Below are 18,853 nucleotides of genomic sequence, written 5' to 3'. Positions count from 1 at the left end.
AGAAACGTTTAAAATTCTGACGGGTTTAGACAGGTTAGATGCAGGAAGAATGTTCCCAATTTTGGGGAAGTCCAGAACCAGGGTCACAGTCTAAGGATAAGGGATAAGCCATTTAGGACCGAGATGAGGAGAAACTTCTTCACCCAGAGAATGGTGAACCTGTGGAATTCTCTACCACAGAAAGTAGTTGAGGCCAATTCACTAAATATATTCAAAAGGGAGTTAGATGAAGTCCTTACTACTCGGGGATCAAGGGGTATGGCGAGAAAGCAGGAAGGGGGTACTGAATTTGCATATTCAGCCATGAACTCATTGAATGGCGGTGCAGGCTAGAAGGGCCGAATGGCCTACTCCTGCACCTATTTTCTATGTGTCTATGTTTCTATGGACCACGCTAGGGAGCAATTCTGGGAGAGTCGACAAAACTCTAAAGATGGCGGCGCGGGGCGCTGACAACCTCCCCTTTAATTTCACCCCACGAGTGGATGTCGGCCAACTTTGTGACCTGCTCGCGTCAGCCAATTGTGGCAGAAAGGGATCGGCGTTCAGCGCTGAGGGGTCGCCGTGCACAGCAATGCTGTCATGCCAGTTGTGCAGTGGCACGAGGCACTACCCGCGGGGCACAGCATTTCCGTGACAGCACTCCCGCAAATTCCCACCACTACCCCTCCCTCCGGACGAAAAGTGTTTTGCGCCCCATTAACGCCCCCCGGAGGTGCTAATGGGCGTCGCAAAAAGGGGCAATTTCGCCCCCTCACACCACAGGAGGAGGAGGACCTTCGGGCCAATGTGCCTGTGTTGGCAATTTGAAAGAGCTATCTAATTAATTTCACCCATAGCCCTAAAAAATTTTCTTTTTAAGGTATATTTCCAATTCCCTTTTGAAAGTTATTATTAAATCTACTTCCACTGCCCTAACAGGTAGCGAATGCGAGATCATAACAACTCGCTGCGTGAAACATTTCTCCTCATCTCACCTCTGGATCTTTTGCCAATCATCTTAAATCTGTGTCCTCAAGGGCAATTAGGGATGGGCAATCAATGCTGCCCTTACCAGCGACGCCCACATCTCATGAATAAAATAATCTTTTCAGTGGAAACAATTTCTCCTTACTTAAGTCTGCACCTGTCCGCTAGTTAGTGAATTATATATATTGTAACACTTTAGCGTAACATTCAGGTACCGAATGTACAGGATGTAGTCATTTCTTTTTGATCCATTCGAAACTTGTTTTTTCTGGTTTTGTGCCTTTCTCAGGTAGACTACACCAGCTGCAAGCGGGGCAGGGATTATGTAGGAAGTGTAAGCAGTCCTATCTAACCTGAGCTATTCCCTTGTCCATTCGTGCGGCGGACTTTTGCTGCCGCTCCGGACCTGAGCCTTTCAATTCTTTTCTAATTTCCCCCTCTTTCCTTTTCTCTTGAAGCCTCCCTGACCGTTCTCCCCTGTCATCATGCCTCCTTTCATCTCTCCTCTCTCAGATACTCTGCCCTCCAAAATCCCGACCTCACTCCTTCATTACCCTTCAACCTTCCTATTCTCCTGCCATCGTCCTACGCTTGGCTCCCTCTGTGCATCTCTTGGCATCCTACAAAGGGCCCATCGAGGCACTCGTCGCTGCCTCCTCACGAGCCTCCTATCCTCCCTTAATCTCTCTCTCCATGTAAACTCCCCAACCCATATTCACGGCCACGCCTTTGACCTTGCCATCTCTCCCATTGTGTCAATCGTAGATAAGGCCATCTCTGACCACTTCCTCGTATTGCTCTCCACCCACATCCCCCTTCCACAAACCCCATCTCCAACCCGACCTCCTTCTGTGTCCATCTCTGGAAAAACCTCTCTCCCAACTCACTTACAACTGCACTTATGAACTCACAACTGTCCAACCATTGGCCCTCCATTCACCATGACATTTCTGCAGCTACCCTCACCAACACCTTTGATGCCCTAGTCATTGTCAGACTGCTTGCCCGATGAGCAAAAATTTCTCCAATTGAAAAATGGGAAGACCGAAGTTATTGTTTTCGGTCCCCGCCACAAATTCCGTTCCCTAGCCACTGACTCCATCCCTCTCCCAACCTCTGACCAAGGCTGAACCAGATTGTTCACAACCTCGGTGTCATATTTGATCTTGAAATGAGCTTTCGATCACATGTCCGCAGCATAACTAAGATCGCCTATTTCCACCTCTGTAACATCACCCGTCTCCGCCCTTGTATCAACTTTTCCGCTGCTGAAGCTCTCATCCATGTCTTTGTTACCTCTAGACTTAACTATTCCAACTTACTTCTGGCTGGCCTCCCACATTCTACCCTACGTAAACTAGAGGTGATCCAAAACTCAGCTGCCCGTGTCCTAACTCGCACCAAGTCCCTCTCACCTATTACCCCTGTGCTTGCTGACTTACATTGACTTCCGGTTAAGCAATGCCTAGATTTCAAAATTTTCACCCTTATTTTCAAATCCCTCCATGGCCCTCGCCCCTCCCTATCTCTGCAATCTCCTCCAGCCCCACATTCTGGATTCTGGGGAGGTCCCAGCAGATTGGAAAACTGCAAATGTAACACTCCTATTTAAAAAAGGACAAAAAGCAGGAAACTACAGACCAGTTAGCCTAACATCTGTGGTTGGGAAAATGTTGGAGTCCATTATTAAAGAAGCAGTAGCAGGACATTTAGAAAAGCAAAATTCAGTCAGGCAGAGTCAGCATGGATTTATGAAGGGGAAGTCATGTTTGACAAATTTGCTGGAATTCTTTGAGGATGTAACGAACAGAGTGGATAAAGGGGAACCAGTGGATGTGGTGTATTTGGACTTCCAGAAGGCATTTGACAAGGTGCCACATAAAAGGTTACTGCACAAGATAAAAGTTCACGGGGTTGGAGGTAATATATTAGCATGGATAGAGGATTGGCTAACTAACAGAAAACAGAGAGTCGGGATAAATAGTTCATTCTCTGGTTGGCAACCAGTAACTAGTGGGGTGCCACAGGGATCAGTGCTGGGACCCCAACTATTTACAATCTATATTAACAACTTGGAAGAAGGGACTGAGTGTAATGTAGCCAAGTTTACTGACGATACAAAGATGGGACGAAAAGCAATGTGTGAGGAGGACACAAAAAATCTGCAAAAGGACACAGACAGGCTAAGTGAGTGGGCAAAAATTTGGCAGATGGAATATAATGTTGGAAAGTGTGAGGTCATGCACTTTGGCAGAAAAAAAATCAAAGAGCAAGTTATTATTTAAATGGAGAACGATTGCAACATGCTGCAATACAGCAGGACCTGGGGGTACTTGTGCATGAAACACAAAAGGATAGTATGCAGGTACAGCAAGTGATCAGGAAGGCCAATTATTGCAAAGGGGATGGAGTATAAAAGCAGGGAAGTCTTCCTATAGCTATACAAGGAATTGGTGAGACCACACCTGGAATACCGCGTGCAGTTTTGGTTTCCATATTTACGAAAGGATGTACTTGCTTTGGAGGCAGTTCAGAGAAGGTTCATTCGGTTGATTCCGGGGATAAGGGGGTTGACTTATGACGAAAATTTGAGTAGGTTGGGCCTCTACTCATTGGAATTCAGAAGAATGAGCGGTGATCTTATTGAAACGTATAATATTATGAGGGGGCTTGACAAGGTTGATGCAGAGAGGATGTTTCCACTGATGGGCGAGACTAGAACTAGAGGGCATGATCTCAGAATAAGGGGCCGCCCATTTAAAACTGAGATGAGGAAGAATTTCTTCTCTCAGAGGGTTGTAAATCTGTGGAATTCGCTACCTCAGAAAGCTGTGGAAGTTGGGACATGGAATAAATTTAAGACAGAAATAGACAGTTTCTTAAACAAGAAGGGAAAGGGGTTATGGGGAGCGGGCAGGAAAGTGGAGCTGAGTCCATGATCAGATCAGTCATGATCTTATTGAATGGTGGAGCAGGCTCGAGGGGCCGTATGGCCTACTCCTGTTCCTATTTCTTATGTTCTTATCCCCTGAGATGTCTACGCTCCTCTAATTCTGCCCTCTTGAGCATCCCTGATTATAATAACTCAACCATTGGTGGTCATGCCTTCTGTTGCATCGGCCCCAAGCGCTGCAACTCCCTGCTGAGACTTTTCCATCTCTCTACTCCTCTTTCCTCTTTGGGCACAATACTTCATCAGAAGCCTAGCCAATGATTAATAAACATTTAGCATAACCTTCTTGCTTTTGTACTCTATGCCTCTATTTTTAAAGCTCACGATCCCATGTGATTTTTAACAACCTGGCACCTTCAAAGATTTGTGAATGTGAACCCACAGGTCACTCTGTTCTTGCACCCCCTAAGAAATTCAAATTTCTGAAAAAGAGCAAGAAATGTTTAAATTTGCATATTTAACCTTAAAATAAATTTTTTAAGGAATAAAATTACCCCTTCAAGATTTAGTAATCAAAATATTTTTCTTCACAGCCTGTTGCACAAATTTCAAGCTTTAGTGATATTGACGCATTCAAGATTCCAGTTCAGTATCCCTCCAGGTTCTGCGAAAAATGCCAAAGCCATCACAATTCAAAACATGCAGGCCAAAAGATGAGACGCAAACATTGCAGAAACAACTCAAGACAGAGGCAATCCGGGTTAGAGGCTACATCTTCACTCGAGAAGCTTGCACCGCGAATGAGAAGGAAGGATAGAGTGAGGTTAATTGCAGAAGCATTTGACAGAAGAGACAGGAGAGACATCGAACGTGCAGAGAAAGAAAAAATGCAGAGGCAGCTGCAGGAGGAAGAATGGGAAAAAAAGAAATTGGCTTTAAGACAGGCTCAATCTAAACGTAGGAGAAAAGGAAGAGTGCCTTCCCCCCATGGAACTGTAGCAGATGAAAGAACAACAAAATGCAATCCAAGACAGCATAGTCAAGACAATTGGCAGCATGAAAAAAGAGCAGAAAAAGCCAAAAGTATATACCGTCATGCTTCAAAAGATTGTGCAGGTGAAAGTGTTGCACAGCTCAGGCACAGACGCCACAAGCACAGTTAGCCAATTCTAACGTTAAATTATTTAGACTAGTATACAATCATTGGTTCAGGTAAAGGTTTAAGATGGAGGATATATTAACTCAATAGACTAAATAATCCAAAGATTAAGGTAAATATTAAACTATTTTCCCATCCCTACACCAATCCCACTGTACATTGCCTGCCTAGTATGTGCCTGACCACAGCTCAGGTAACATGTTTTCCGACCCATCCTGAATTTTCATTTGAAACAATTTGGTCTTTACTCTTTACCTCCTCCCACAATAGGTCAACGGAGATTGGGAATTTTCCCTACAGCAAAATATAGTGTTAAACTCAGTGGTACAGTGCATTGGTGCACCAGTCCACTGCTCCACTCATAGCATGAGAGGCTGTACTAAATACTCCTACTAAATATTAAAGCTACTATGGTACAACAAATGCTACATTTTAATTTTAGAGATAAAACATTTTTGTTCAGGTTGTTTCACCAAGTTAAAAATCCAGTTTAAAAATTATGTTTCGCAAAGATTTTTCATTTGTTTGGCAACATAGTGATTTAATCCAAGTAAACATCCATTACTGTCCTGAAAAACTGTCAGTTCTTGCCCATTATGTCAATAATCTGAGATTTTCTAGCTCAACTCTCTCCCTGGTGGCATGACCTGTTCCTCTTTAAAGTTCACATTGTGAAAAGGGACTTTCCTTTTGTTGAGGTTTAACAGAAAACACAGGATCTTATTTGTGGTTGATAAAGTGTATGCCAACATTATTCCTTCAGTCCAGTGTTTGCATTGTTTTTTACTGTTTGGACAGTATTAAACAAAAGTGTTTAGATTTAAATGCAAGATTTAAAAGAAACAGATTTATATGTAAAATAAACATGTTGGGCCCGTATAGCTCAAGAGTCACTAGTTAAATTAAAGATAAATGTTTGGATATCTCAACAACCATTACGGAGGTGTGGATCCTTACTTTGATAATGCAAACAACAGGATGCCAGAGAATCTATTAACAGTTTTTACAAAATATGCATAAAAGTTTAATTACAATTCATACATTTGTGCTTTATTCCTGAAATTGTATGGTGTTTTGAATATTCTAAACTTTAATGTCTGAATTTGTGTCACCTCTCAGAAGCTGTAATATAAAACTGTACTTACAAACTCCAATAGGAATAACATTGGTATTTTACTTAAGTTGGATATTCTAAACTACAGACAGCAGAAGAGCAACAGAAATTCCAGATTATTTCTGAACACATTTGGCTACCAGAATTATCTTACATATTTTTTTAGTTGGCTAAAATGCCCACAATCTGATTTTATTGTATATTTAAATAAATAATATATTTTTAAATAAACAAGAAATGTCTATTCATCAATGTTATAATAACTTCACATTTATTTTTTTTAAACTACAGGAGTGAATCAATTCTCTCCTGGCCAGCCTCCCATCTTCCACTCAACATAAGCTTGAGCTCATCCAAAACTCTGCTGCCCATATCCAAACTCGCACTAAGTCCCGTTCACCCGTCACTCCTGTGCTTGTGGACCTACATTGGCTCCCTATCCGACAACGCCTCGATTTTAAAATTCTCATCCGTGTTTTCAAATCCTTCTATGGCCTCGCCCCTCCCTATCTCTGTAACCTCCACCAGCCGTACAATCCTCTGAGATCTCTGCACTGCTCCAATTCTGGCCTCTTGTGTATTTCCGATTTTAATCGCTCCACCATTGGCGACCGTGTTTTAGCTGCCTTGGCCCCAAACTCGGGAATTCCCTCCCTTAACTTCTCCGCCTCTCTCTTCTCCTTAAAGATGCTCCTTAAAACCTACCTTTTTGACCAAGCTTTTGGTCACCTGTCCTCATATCAGCTTATGTGGCACGGTGTCAAATTTTGCTTGATAACGCTCTTGTGAAGCGACTTGGAATGTTTTACGTTAAATGCGCTCAATAAATTCAAGTTATTGTTGTTGTTTCTCCTACTCTGCCATTATAACTACAGCAGAAATTTTGTTTGGTGACAATACCCTGGGAAAATTCCAATCATCTTAGCGGTAGAAGCTGATGTATGAAAGACCATACCAAACTGCTAGGGTATGGGGTCACAGCCACAATTTCCTTGTACAGTCAATTTCCTATCACAGTGATATAATTGGAGGAGTAATCATCTGGAGACAAGGCACGTCCATGGTCGACAGGCAAATCTGACACATTTCTTATTGGCCAGTTTCATAATTGCCCCTCAAGAGGCAGGTTGGCGACATTATATATTACCCAGGGAATGTTGGGAAGGGCTGAAGGAATCACTTCAAAGAAAATAAGCTTACAAATGGGCATGCTAAAAAAAGTTTCATAAGTTCAGACTTAAAGACATAACATCAACTTGTGCATCAATCTTGACTGCATACCGTAATTGGTACGGTAGTGTAGTGGTTATGTTACTGGAATAATAACCCAGAGAGCCTAGATTAATAATCCCGAGAACATGAGTTCAAATCTAGTTCAAAACTGGTTCACTGGTAATGTCTCTGACCTAGATAGATATTAACCCAGCTTGTCCACACAGAGCAACTATTCATAACCAATTATTTAATGTTATTAATACTCCTTTCCTCATCTGGTCTATAAGTGACTCCAGTCCTACACCAATGTGGTTGACTCTTAAGGCCTTCTAAAGTTGTATCAAACCACATCTGGGGATGGGCAATAAATGTCAGCCTTTTTAGCTACTTCAACATCCCTAGAATAGGTAAAAATAAAACAGCATAGACCATCTTAGAGGACTTGATATGCCTAGGTTTGCAATGAAGTTGGGACTAAGTATGTCTTACCTTGTGATGCTCCTTATCTCTGCTTAATTTTTCACTGATGGCCAGTTAACATGGAACAAAAATGCTGCACCTTTGGGGAATGCTACGGTGAAATGTCTGTAAGAAAACATGAATCAGAAGAAATTGCGAATTATAAAATAAATAATGATTTTATGCTAGCTCAGTAGACTCAGAGAGGCAAGTTCGTTATGAGGTCAGGACATGAAAAACAGGCCTTCAAGCAGGCATGACTAAAACTGATAAAGAAGGCAGCAAGGAGACATAGAATAAGAACATAAGAAGATAAGAATTAGGTACAGGAGTAGGCCATCTAGCCCCTCGAGCCTGCTCTGCCATTCAACAAGATCATGGCTGATCTGGCCGTGGACTCAGCTCACTTACCCGCCCGCTCCCCGTAACCCTTAATTTCCTTATTGGTTAAAAATCTATCTATTAAAAATCTATCTAAAAAATCTAATAAACAATTCTATAGAAGGACAAGACATTTATAACAAATAAATAATAACTTTTATTTATATAGCGCCTTTAACATAGTAAAACATCCCAAGGTGCTTCACAGCAGCGAAGATAAGGAAGATAAAAAGATGACCTCTTGAAGAGGGGAGGGGGTTGTCATAGGTAATCACTCCCCTGTAATTGGACAATGTAATGGGTAAAAGTGATTGACACTATGTGTTGCGTATGCAATAACTCAATAGGCTTAGTACCGTGAACTCAATCAGGTGCAACCTGACTACTTTATTAGCTCTCAAAGTGAGGATTAAACATGGAGGCTTTCTTTATATACAAGGACTGCACGTGTGTGTCTGTGGCCCAATGACCTCCGACGGTCGCTCCCCCTGGTGGCAGATAAACCCAGGCATACATACGTTACATCATTTCCCCCCCCCCCCCCCCCCCCACCCAACCACCAACACCCCAAGATCTTGGTATCAGTCCTATTTACAAATTGAGGCAGTCTGGAACTTTCCACTCCCTAGTTGATCGGCTCAGTTTAATTCCAGATCTGGGTGTGCTCTCCGAGTCATTCATGACTTGAGGCTGGGTAGCCGATCTATTGGGAGTGGCAGTAGCCATGTCAGGGATTGAAGGTCCAGATTCATTGACAACAGCAGGGTCTTCTAATGGCTGAATATGAATCGGTTGGTCATTGATGGTGTGTTCTTCAAGCTGTTTCGGTTCGTTTGTGTGCCGCAATTTCGTCTGATCAATGTGCCTCTTGCATGTTTGCCCATTAGTGAGCCTGACAATAAGCACCCTGTTACCCTCCTTGGCCGTAATAGTGCCAGTGACCCACTTGGGGCCTTGACCATACTTAAGCACATACACAGTATCATTAATAGAGATGTCGCGTGACACGGCAATGCGATCATGATACCACTGCTGATGTTGACGTCTGTTTTCGACGTGATTGTTAAGATCAAGGTGGACAAGCGAGAGCAAGAGCAATGAGACCTCTCTTCATCAACAGTTCAGTAGGGGGGAACCACAGTAAACGTGTGGGGTCTCATCCTGTAACTAAGCAGTATGCGTGACAAGCGAGTCTGCAAAGAACCGTGAGTTACGTGTTTCAGGCTCTGCTTGATGGTTTAGACAGCCCGCTTCGCTTGACCATTGGACGCGGGTTTGAATGGTGCTGACCTTACGTGTTTGATACCATTAAGTCTTCTAAACTCTTGAAACTCCAAACTCGTGAAGCACGATCCATTGTCGCTCACAACGATGTCGGGCAGACCATGAGTGGCGAACATGGCACGAAGACTCTCAATGGTGGCTGTGGATGTGCTGGATGACATGATTACACATTCTATCCATTTGGAATACGCATCCAGCACCACCAAAAACATTTTGCCCAGGAAAGGACCAGCATAGTCGATGTGGATCCACGACCATGGTTTGGATGGCCACGGCCACGGCCACAGACTTAGCAGAGATTCCACTGGTGCATTGCTTAACTGCATGCAAGTGTTGCACTGATGCACACATGACTCCAAATCAGAGTCAATGCCAGGCCACCAAACATGAGACCTGGCAATGGTCTTCATCATCACAATACTGGGATGGGTACTGTGTAAATCCCGTACAAATCTCTCCCTGTCTTTCTTGAGCATAACAACATGATTACCCCACAGCAAACAATCAGACAGAATGGATAGTTCGTCTTTGCGATGGTTGTAAGGTTTGGTCTCATCACACACTTCCCTGGGAATGGCCGACCAATCACCACTAAGGGCACAACGTTTTACAACCGATAAGATCGGATCCTGGCTGGTCCAGGTCCTAACTTGTTGAACAGTGACCGGCAACCTTTCACTCTCAAAGGCATCCATGACCAAAAGTAGGTCTGCGGGCTGTGGCGTTTCCACCTCCGGCATGGGCAACGGTAAACGGCTCAATGCATCGGCACAATTCTCGGTGACAGGTCTATGGCGAATGACATAATCATAGGCAGATAATGTCAGTGCCCACCTCTGGATGCGGGACGACGTGTTGGTATTGATACCTCTATGCTCTGAAAACAAAGATATGAGCGGCTTGTGATCGGTTTCAAGCTCGAAACAAAGCCCAAACAGACACTGGTGCATCTTTTTAACCCCATATACGCAGATTAAAGCTTCTTTCTCTACCATGCCGTAGGCTTTTCCAGTTTAGGCATGCTTCTTGACTCATATGCAACGCGTATGCAACGAGTTGTAGTTTGCCCGACTCACTGGATTGTTGGAGCACGTATGTGATGAAGCGACACAGGCCAATACTAAACGCTTGCATGGGTCATTATGAACAAGCAATTTGTTGGAACAAAGCAGATTTCTAGCCTTCTCGAAGGCCCTGTCTTGAGATACAACCCAAACCCAGTTGTCGCCTTTTCTGAACAGCATGTGCAGTGGCTCTAATAATGTGCTCAATTTAGGTAAGAAATTACCGAAGTAGTTGAGAAGACCAAGGAACGAACGCAGCTCCGTCACATTCTGGGGTCTGGGTGCATTTTTGATGGCCTCTGTTTTCGAGTCCATAGGCCTGATGCCATCTGAAGCAATCTTCTTTCCCAGGAATTTGACTTCCAGTGCCATAAAGACGCACTTTGAACGTTTCAGCCTGAGCCCCAATTCGTCCAGATGACGTAGAACCTCTTCCAGGTTGTGCAGGTATTCAGCAGTGTCACAACCTGTGACCAGAATGTCGTCTTGGAACACCACAGTTCTAGGGACGGACTTCAGTAAACTCTCCATGTTTCTCTGAAATATGGCTGCAGCCGAGCGAATTCCGAAAGGAAACCTGTTGTAAATGAACAGCCCTTTCTGCGTATTGATGCACGTAAGTTTCTCGATCGATTCGACAAGCTCCTGTGTCATATAGGCCGACGTCAGATCCAATTTGGTGAACGAATTTCCCCCGGCTAATGTTGCAAACGGGTCATCAGCCTTTGGTAATGGGTACTGATCCTGTTTCAAAACTCGGTTGATCTTAACCTTGAAGTCTCCACAAATCCGGACAGTGCCATCACTCTTCAGCACAGGAACAATGGGACTAGTCCAGTCGTTAAATTCGACCTGTGAAATGACCCCTTTATGTTGGAGTCTGTCCAGTTCGACTTTGACCTTCTCCCTCATCATGTATGACCTTCTCCCTCATCATGATGGACAGGTCTTGCATCTGAGTCCAGGTGGATCTGCACCTTGGCTCCCATGAAGTTGCCGATGCCCGGTTCAAACAGCGGGGGAAATTTGCTCAGTACTTAAGCACACGAAGCATCATCCACCGATGACAAGGCTTTAATAGCATTCTAGTTCCACTTTATTTTTTCGAGCCAACTCCTGCCGAACAGCGTTGGACCATTGCTTGGAATGATCCACTGCGATAGATCATGAACCGCCCCATCGTACGACACCTTGACTGCTGCACTGCCAATCACTGGTATGAGCTCTTTGGTGTAGGTACGCAATTTTACATTTACTGGACTCAGCTTGGATTTCACGACCTTGGTGTCACATAGTTTTTTCGAAAGTCCTCTGGCTCATATTTGACTGACTCGCACCCGTGTCTAATTCCATGTGAAGGTCTTAGAGAGGGTGCAGCAAAGATTTACAAGAATGGTTGCAGGGATGAGGGACTTCAGTTGCATGGATAGACTGGAGAAGCTGGGGTTATTTTCCTTCGAGCAGAGATGGTTGAGAGAAGATTTGATAGAGATGTACAAAATCACGAGGGGTCTAAGAGTTACTACTGAGAAACTGTTCCCATTGGCAGAAGGGTTGCGAACCAGAGGTGATTGCAGAACCAAAGGCGACATGAGGAAAAACTCTTACCCAGTGAGTGGTTAGGATCTGGAATGCACAGCCTGAAATGGCGGAGGAGGCAGATTCAATCATGGCTTTGGATAAGTATCTGAAGGAAAGGGCAGGGGAGTGGGACTAACTGAAGTGCTCTTGCAGAGAGCCGAGCTTGACTGACTAAATAACCTCCTTCTGTGCTGTAACCATTCTATATAGGGTTGGATTTTCGGCTTTTGCGATTTCGGGCACTAATTGCAGTGGCGCATTAAAAATAGCGCCTGAAAATAGTTTGCACCCTCGACTGCAAGTATAGCCAAAAATGTAAGTTGGAGGAACGTTAGCGTTATGCTAATGCCAGGTGCCGTCAAGCTGGAAGAAGGTCTCTTGGCCATGTTGGCCCATGGAAGAGGAGAGGCCGAAGACATCCGGGGAGGAGGCCTCACCCCCCCACGGGTTTACAGGCACCAATGCCCATACCTCTCTGAGGAGCAGTGTGTGAGAAGGCTGCACTTCCTAAAATATTAGCTCCATCCCTCAGTTTCCTCCATTTAGGAGAGCCGGCCCATTATGATCTGGTGACGTGTGATTCTTGGTCCGGCAGCATCTCCACGCTACCTCTCCCGTGGATGGGGACCTTGCCAGGCTCCTTTTCATCATCCTCCTCTTCTTGAGGTGGGCATGCAATCCCCATTGGCAATGCCTGGCCCCTCATGATGGCCAAGTTGTGCAGCATGCAGCACACCACAATGACTTTGGAGACCTGTTGAGGGGAGTGTTGAAGGCTGACTCCAGAGCGGCCCAAGCATCGGTCTGCCTGTAGGAGATGACATATCTCTGTCAGCACTTCCTTAGCAACTGAGAAACCACGCAAGGAGAAACGATTTGGAGCCGACTGGTGAGTCGGCGAAACCGGCAAGAGGGTGGCGCTGGGCGCTCGCGACCTCCCCTTTAGTTTGCGCCCTACGAGGCTGCCAGTGACACCCGCTCGCATCAACCTCGTGGCCCGCGGGGAAATATCCGCCACAGAGCGGAAAGGGATCGACGTGTGGCGCTGATGGGTCATCGCCGGTCGGGTGACGGGTGACAGCGTTAACCGTGGGGCAGTGCCTCCGCTAACTCCAGAGCAATTTCCTGGGAGTCGATAGCGCCCCCTGCCCCTGGCAAAAAGTGTTTCATGCCCAGTTCGCGCTCCCTCGGAGACGCTAACGGGTGGCGCAAAAAAAGGCAATTTCGACCCCATTGTGTCAGATGTCTGCTCTTAAGTAAGGATGTCCGCACTGAAATCTTCCACCTAATGCAGCCACAACTGCAACCTCAGAGCAGGGTGAGGACCGTATTGCCAGTGGCTGTAAAGGTGACCGCGGCCATGAACTTTTATGCGTTGGGCTTCTTCCATTTCATTCTCTCTTGCCAGAGAACAGCAGGCAGAGTGAGAACGCAGCTTCACGAGGATTGCAGGCTTCCTCATGGTGCAGGGTACCACTGACTGCAGGCGCATTGCTTTGCAGGTGCCGCGTGTCAACTCTGAGATTTTTTTTTATTCGTTAATGGGATGTGGGCATCGCCGGAAAGGCTAGCATTTGTTGCCCATCCCTAATTGCCCTTGAGACGTTGATGGTGAGCAGTCTTCTTGAACCGCTGCAGTCCGTATGATGATGGTACTCCTACAGTGCTGTTAGGGAGGGAGTTCCAGGGTTTTGACCCAGCGACGATGAAGGAACGGCAATATATTTCCAAGTCAGGATAGTGTGTGACTTGGAGGGGAACTTGCAGGTGATGGAGTTCCCATGCGCTGCTACCTTGTCCTTCGAGATGGTAGAGATTGCAGCTTTGGGAGTGCTATCGAAGAAGCCTTGGTGAGTTGCTGCAGTGTATCTTGAAGATGGTACATACTGCAGCCATGGTGGAGGGAGTGAGGACTAGAAATTGCGTAGCGCCCCGTTTTGGGGCAGTAACTTTTGCAGGAATGTAAAAGTATCGTCGGGCACTACACAATTAAATCCGATACGAACTTCAGGTTTGATGCTCCAAGAGGGAAGTGGAGCGCTAAATCAAGTGCTACCACTTCCCTTGGAGCACTAAACGGAGCAAGAGTGGCAGTAGCATCAGAGCACTACACAATGTTCCGTGCAGTGCTGCCAGATTCACAGCCTCCTTCTTTCCCTTAAAGGGAAGGGCCAATGCTGAGGTCATTGGAGGCTAAGTCTGGGAATGGTCAGCGACAGCATCTGCAATCCACAAGCAACAGCCCCAAGCACTCCACGAGAGTGCATGGCTGATTAATCGCGGTCTGGAAAAAAACCAAAATAAAGCACACTTGGGACCTCAATAAAATTTGGCCTATCTGACCACCACTGCCTTTAATTACCATTCCCCAAGCGGCCAGCCGAGGTCACAACGCCTCCTGCAACTGATGTTCTTAACACCTAGCGATGCTGTAGGGGTCGGAAGCAAATTTTACATCCAGGGCGATAACGGGGGGCTGCGCACCGGATGAAGTCATGACCTCCGGGGTGCAAGTGTTCGTGGCGGTAAGTTTTAGCGCCAGCATTAACCCGCCATGGAAGTTCACAGGCATCGGTAATTTCACCACGCCTGGTCAATAAGCCGTTAGCGCCTCGTTATCGCTCCTTGGAGGTATTAACAGGAGGCGCAAAGGAGGCCTATTTCTCCCGCTGAATGTTTAAGGTGCTGCATGGGGATGTACCACAACCGAAAATAATTCCACTCCCTCAACATCCAGCTGGTGTGCAAACTGGGCATTGACCTGCTTGATTTGCTGTCAAGCAGGTCAATGCCTAGTATTCTGGCAGCAGTCGTGATGTCTTCATTCTGTGGAAGTGCCACCTGCACTTCAGCCACCACGACAAACCAAATGGTGGTTCCTGGGCAACAAGGGTCTATCCGTTGACAACATAGCTCATGACTCCAGTGTGAAACCCATGCACATGTGGGGAGCATGCATACAACGAAAGCCATGCTGCCACACAAAATGTCAGAGTGCTGAAACAACGCTTCCGCTGCCTGGACCATGCTGGAGGAGCCCTGCAGTATTCGGCAGATTTTGTGTCAAGATTCATAGTGGTCTGCTGTATGCTGCACAACTTGGCCATAATGAAGGCACAGCACTTGTCACCAGCTATACGATGACCAGCTGAGGAGCAGAATGAGGAGACGCAGGAGCAGGAGGAGGAGAAAGAGGAAGTTGGCTGGGATAGCGTGAATGATTTATTTGACTGCGGTGTCAGTAAACACAAACCCTAGTTCGCCATTCACCAACTGTCCCATACTTTACCTTGCCTCACTTACTGACCATCACAGCATCTGCTTGGCCATAATGCAAAAATAAAAGTCAACACAAAATAAACATTCCAAACTAAATTTATAAATCAAATTATGCCATATTGCATACAAACATCAACTAATTACCCTTGTGCATTCCCTTTATGCCTGTCTTCCATGTGCCTTTGTCTGTCTTAATGCTCCTACGCAATGCTACCCCAGTGGCTACAACATGGCTGATGGAAGGCTGCTGATTTTTAGTGGGGGAAACTGCAGATGGCTTTGGAGGACGATCTCAAGCAGCTCTAGGCCTAGAAGGTCTGGCTTCGGACTGTACCATCTCGGCATGGCTGTTAGCATTCTGGGCTGTTTCCATGGAGTAAGAACATGTAGCCACGCCTGCCCCCCCTGCTGGTTTGATCCTGCTGTCGCCAGTTGTGCACCACCTTGTCCTAGATGAGAGAAGGTAGTGTGTCAATGAGTGTGGTGCAATGTGATTGGGTGATGGGGCTGTCATGGTTGAATAGCTATTAGTGTGTGCAAGCTGTAAGATGTGAGTGTGAGACTTGCAACAGTGCTAAGTGTGTGAGGGTGAGGTGAAGCTATGAATCCTGATTGATCATCATCATAGGCAGTCCCTCGGAATCGAGGAAGACTTGCTTCCACTCCTAAGGTGAGTTCTTTGGTGGCTGAACAGTCCAATACGAGAGCCACAGACCCAGTTACAGGTGGGACAGACATTCGTCGAGGGAAGGGGTGGTTGAGACTGGTTTGCCGTGCGCTCCTTCCGTTGCCTGCGCTTGACCTCTTCACACTCTCAGCGTTGAGACTCGAAGAGCTCAACGCCCTCCCGGATGCACTTTCTCCACCTAGGGCGGTCTTCGGCCAGGGTCTCCCAGGTGTCAGTGGTGATGTCGCACTTTACCAGGGAGGCTTTTAAGGTGTCCTTGTAACTTTTCCGCTGCCCACCTTTGGCTCGTTTGCCATGAAAGAGCTCCGCATAGAGCATTTGCTTAGGGAGTCTCATGTCTGGCATGCGAACTATGTGGCCCGCCCAGCGAAGCTGATCGAGTGTGTTCAGTGCTTCAATGCTGGGGATGTCAGCCTGGACGAGGACACTGATGTTGGTGCGCCTGTCCTCCCAGGGGATTTGCAGGATCTTGTGGAGACATCATTGGTGATACATCTCCAGCAACTTGAGGTGCCTTCTATACATCGTCCATGGCTCTGATCCATACAGGAGGGCGGGTATTACTACAGCCCTGTAGACCATGAGCTTGGTGGTAGATTTCAGGGCCTGGTCTTCGAACACTCTTCTCCTCAGACAGCCGAAGAATGCACTGGCGCACTGGAGGCGATGTTGAATCTCCGCATCAATGTCTGCCTTTGTTGATAAGAGACTCCTGAGATATGGGAAATGGTCCACGTTGTTGAGGCATGACTGATACTGTTGGTAGGTGAGTGATGAGGATGAGGTGCATTGAGCTGAGGCTAGTGATGCAGTTGGTGGGCCACAACAATTGAAGATACATGCATCCAGGTCCTCAGGGCTTGACGCCACAGCTATTTTCTCCCATTGCCGTCTAAGAACAAAAGAACATAAGAACATAAGAATTAGGAACAGGAGTAGGCCATCTAGCCCCTCGAGCCTGCTCCGCCATTCAACAAGATCATGGCTGATCTGGCCGTGGACTCAACTCCACTTACCCGCCCGCTCCCCATAACCCTTAATTCCCTTATTGGTTAAAAATCTATCTATGACTTGAATACATTCAATGAGCTAGCCTCAACTGCTTCCTTGGGCAGAGAATTCCACAGATTCACAACCCTCTGGGAGAAGAAATTCCTTCTCAACTCGGTTTTAAATTGGCTCCTCCGTATTTTGAGGCTGTGCCCCCTAGTTCTAGTCTCCCCGACCAGTGGAAACAACCTCTCTGCCTCTATCTTGTCTATCCCTTTCATTATTTTAAATGTTTCTATAAGATCACCCCTCATCCTTCTGATCTCCAACGAGTAAAGACCCACTCTACTCAATCTATCATCATAAGGTAACCCCCTCATCTCCGGAATCAGCCAAGTGAATCGTCTCTGTACCCCCTCCAAAGCTAGTATATCCTTGCTTAAGTAAGGTGACCAAAACTGCACACAGTACTCCAGGTGCGGCCTCACCAATACCCTATACAGTTGCAGAAGGACCTCCCTGCTTTTGTACTCCATCCCTCTCGCAATGAAGGTCAACATTCCATTCGCCTTCCTGATTATCTGTTGCACCTGCAAACTAACTTTTTGGGATTCATGCACAAGGAGCCGGCGCCTCACAACTTGAGCCGCCTCGGGGAAATCCCCTCCGTGCCTTTCAGTTCCGCGCGGAGGGGTTTCTTGTACGGGCTGCTCCTGCACACTCTCAACTTTGCCATCCTCGCCTGCCGTCCGGACACGCCATGGTGTACCATCTTGCCGTCCGGAGGAGGCGAGGGTCCCCGATGGAGGGCACTCTACGCAGGGGTCCTCCCACTATTCGTCGGGGACTTGGCCTGGACGGTGGTGCACGGAGCAGTGCCGTGCAACAAATTTTTAAGCCGGTTCACGGACTCCCAGGCCGCCTGCAATTTCTGCGGTCTGGAGGAGTCCGTGTTCCATGTTTTTATTGAATGCACAAGGTTGCAGCCCCTGTTCCATTATATGAAGGGGCTGCTCCTGAAATTCTGGCTGCACTTCAGTCCCACTCTCCTGATCTTTGGGCACCCTGTGCGGAGGGGAGCGGGTAGGTCCGAACGCCTCCTCGTAGGACTGCTCCCGGGCACGGCCAAGGGTGCCATCAGCCGGTCCAGGCAGCGGGCGGTCGAGGGGGTCGTTCAACCTGACTGCCTGCCTCTCTTCCACTCTTACATCTGGTCCAGGGTGTCCTTGGAGATGGAGCATGCGGTGTCCACCGGTACGCTCGCGGCCTTCCGCGAGAGGTGGGCACCGGAGGGACTGGAGTGCATCATCACGCCCGGCAACCAAATTTTAATTTGATTTTACATTTTTAAGTTTAATTTGTTTTAATTGCCGGTGCTTTTAGTGTCCCCCCTCCCCTTTTATAGGGGGCACTGGGAAAAAATTGTGATTTTAGTGCCCAAAAAAAAAACCCAAAAAAAAGAAAAACACAAAAAAAAACAAAAAAAGGAAAAAAAAGGGCCTTGTAAATGTCTGGTGAGTCACCCAGGTAGGGTGGCACGGTTTAATGTTTTTTGTTTTTGCAGATAAACTCCAAAAAGAGTTTCATGCACAAGGACTCACTGGAAAAAAGGCAGAGTGTCCGTAAGCAGCTCTTGACGCTGCTGGCCGACGACGGCTCTCTCGTCTCGGATCCGGAGGGCGTCAACAACAGGGCCCGTGAATATTACGGGGCTCTGTTCTCTCCGGATCCGTCCAGCGAGGAAGAGTGTAGAGTTTTGTGGGAGGACCTGCTGAAG

The 18,853-nt window shown here is 46.6% G+C and overlaps 1 long non-coding RNA gene across 1 annotated transcript in view; it reads right to left on the bottom strand.

Annotated features, from left to right (window-relative positions):
* The window catches only part of LOC139264028 (uncharacterized), a 246,052-nt gene that overhangs the window by 133,396 nt on the left and 93,803 nt on the right, over window positions 1–18,853 (bottom strand). The window contains exon 2 of the long non-coding RNA XR_011593280.1: window positions 7,840–7,935. This is a non-coding gene — a long non-coding RNA (uncharacterized lncRNA). The remainder of the gene's footprint in view (window positions 1–7,839; window positions 7,936–18,853) is intronic.

The sequence above is a fragment of the Pristiophorus japonicus genome, chromosome 5 (genome assembly GCF_044704955.1).
Source record: "Pristiophorus japonicus isolate sPriJap1 chromosome 5, sPriJap1.hap1, whole genome shotgun sequence".
Taxonomy (NCBI): Eukaryota; Metazoa; Chordata; class Chondrichthyes; family Pristiophoridae; genus Pristiophorus; species Pristiophorus japonicus.
This window is presented reverse-complemented; position numbering and strand designations above follow the sequence as displayed.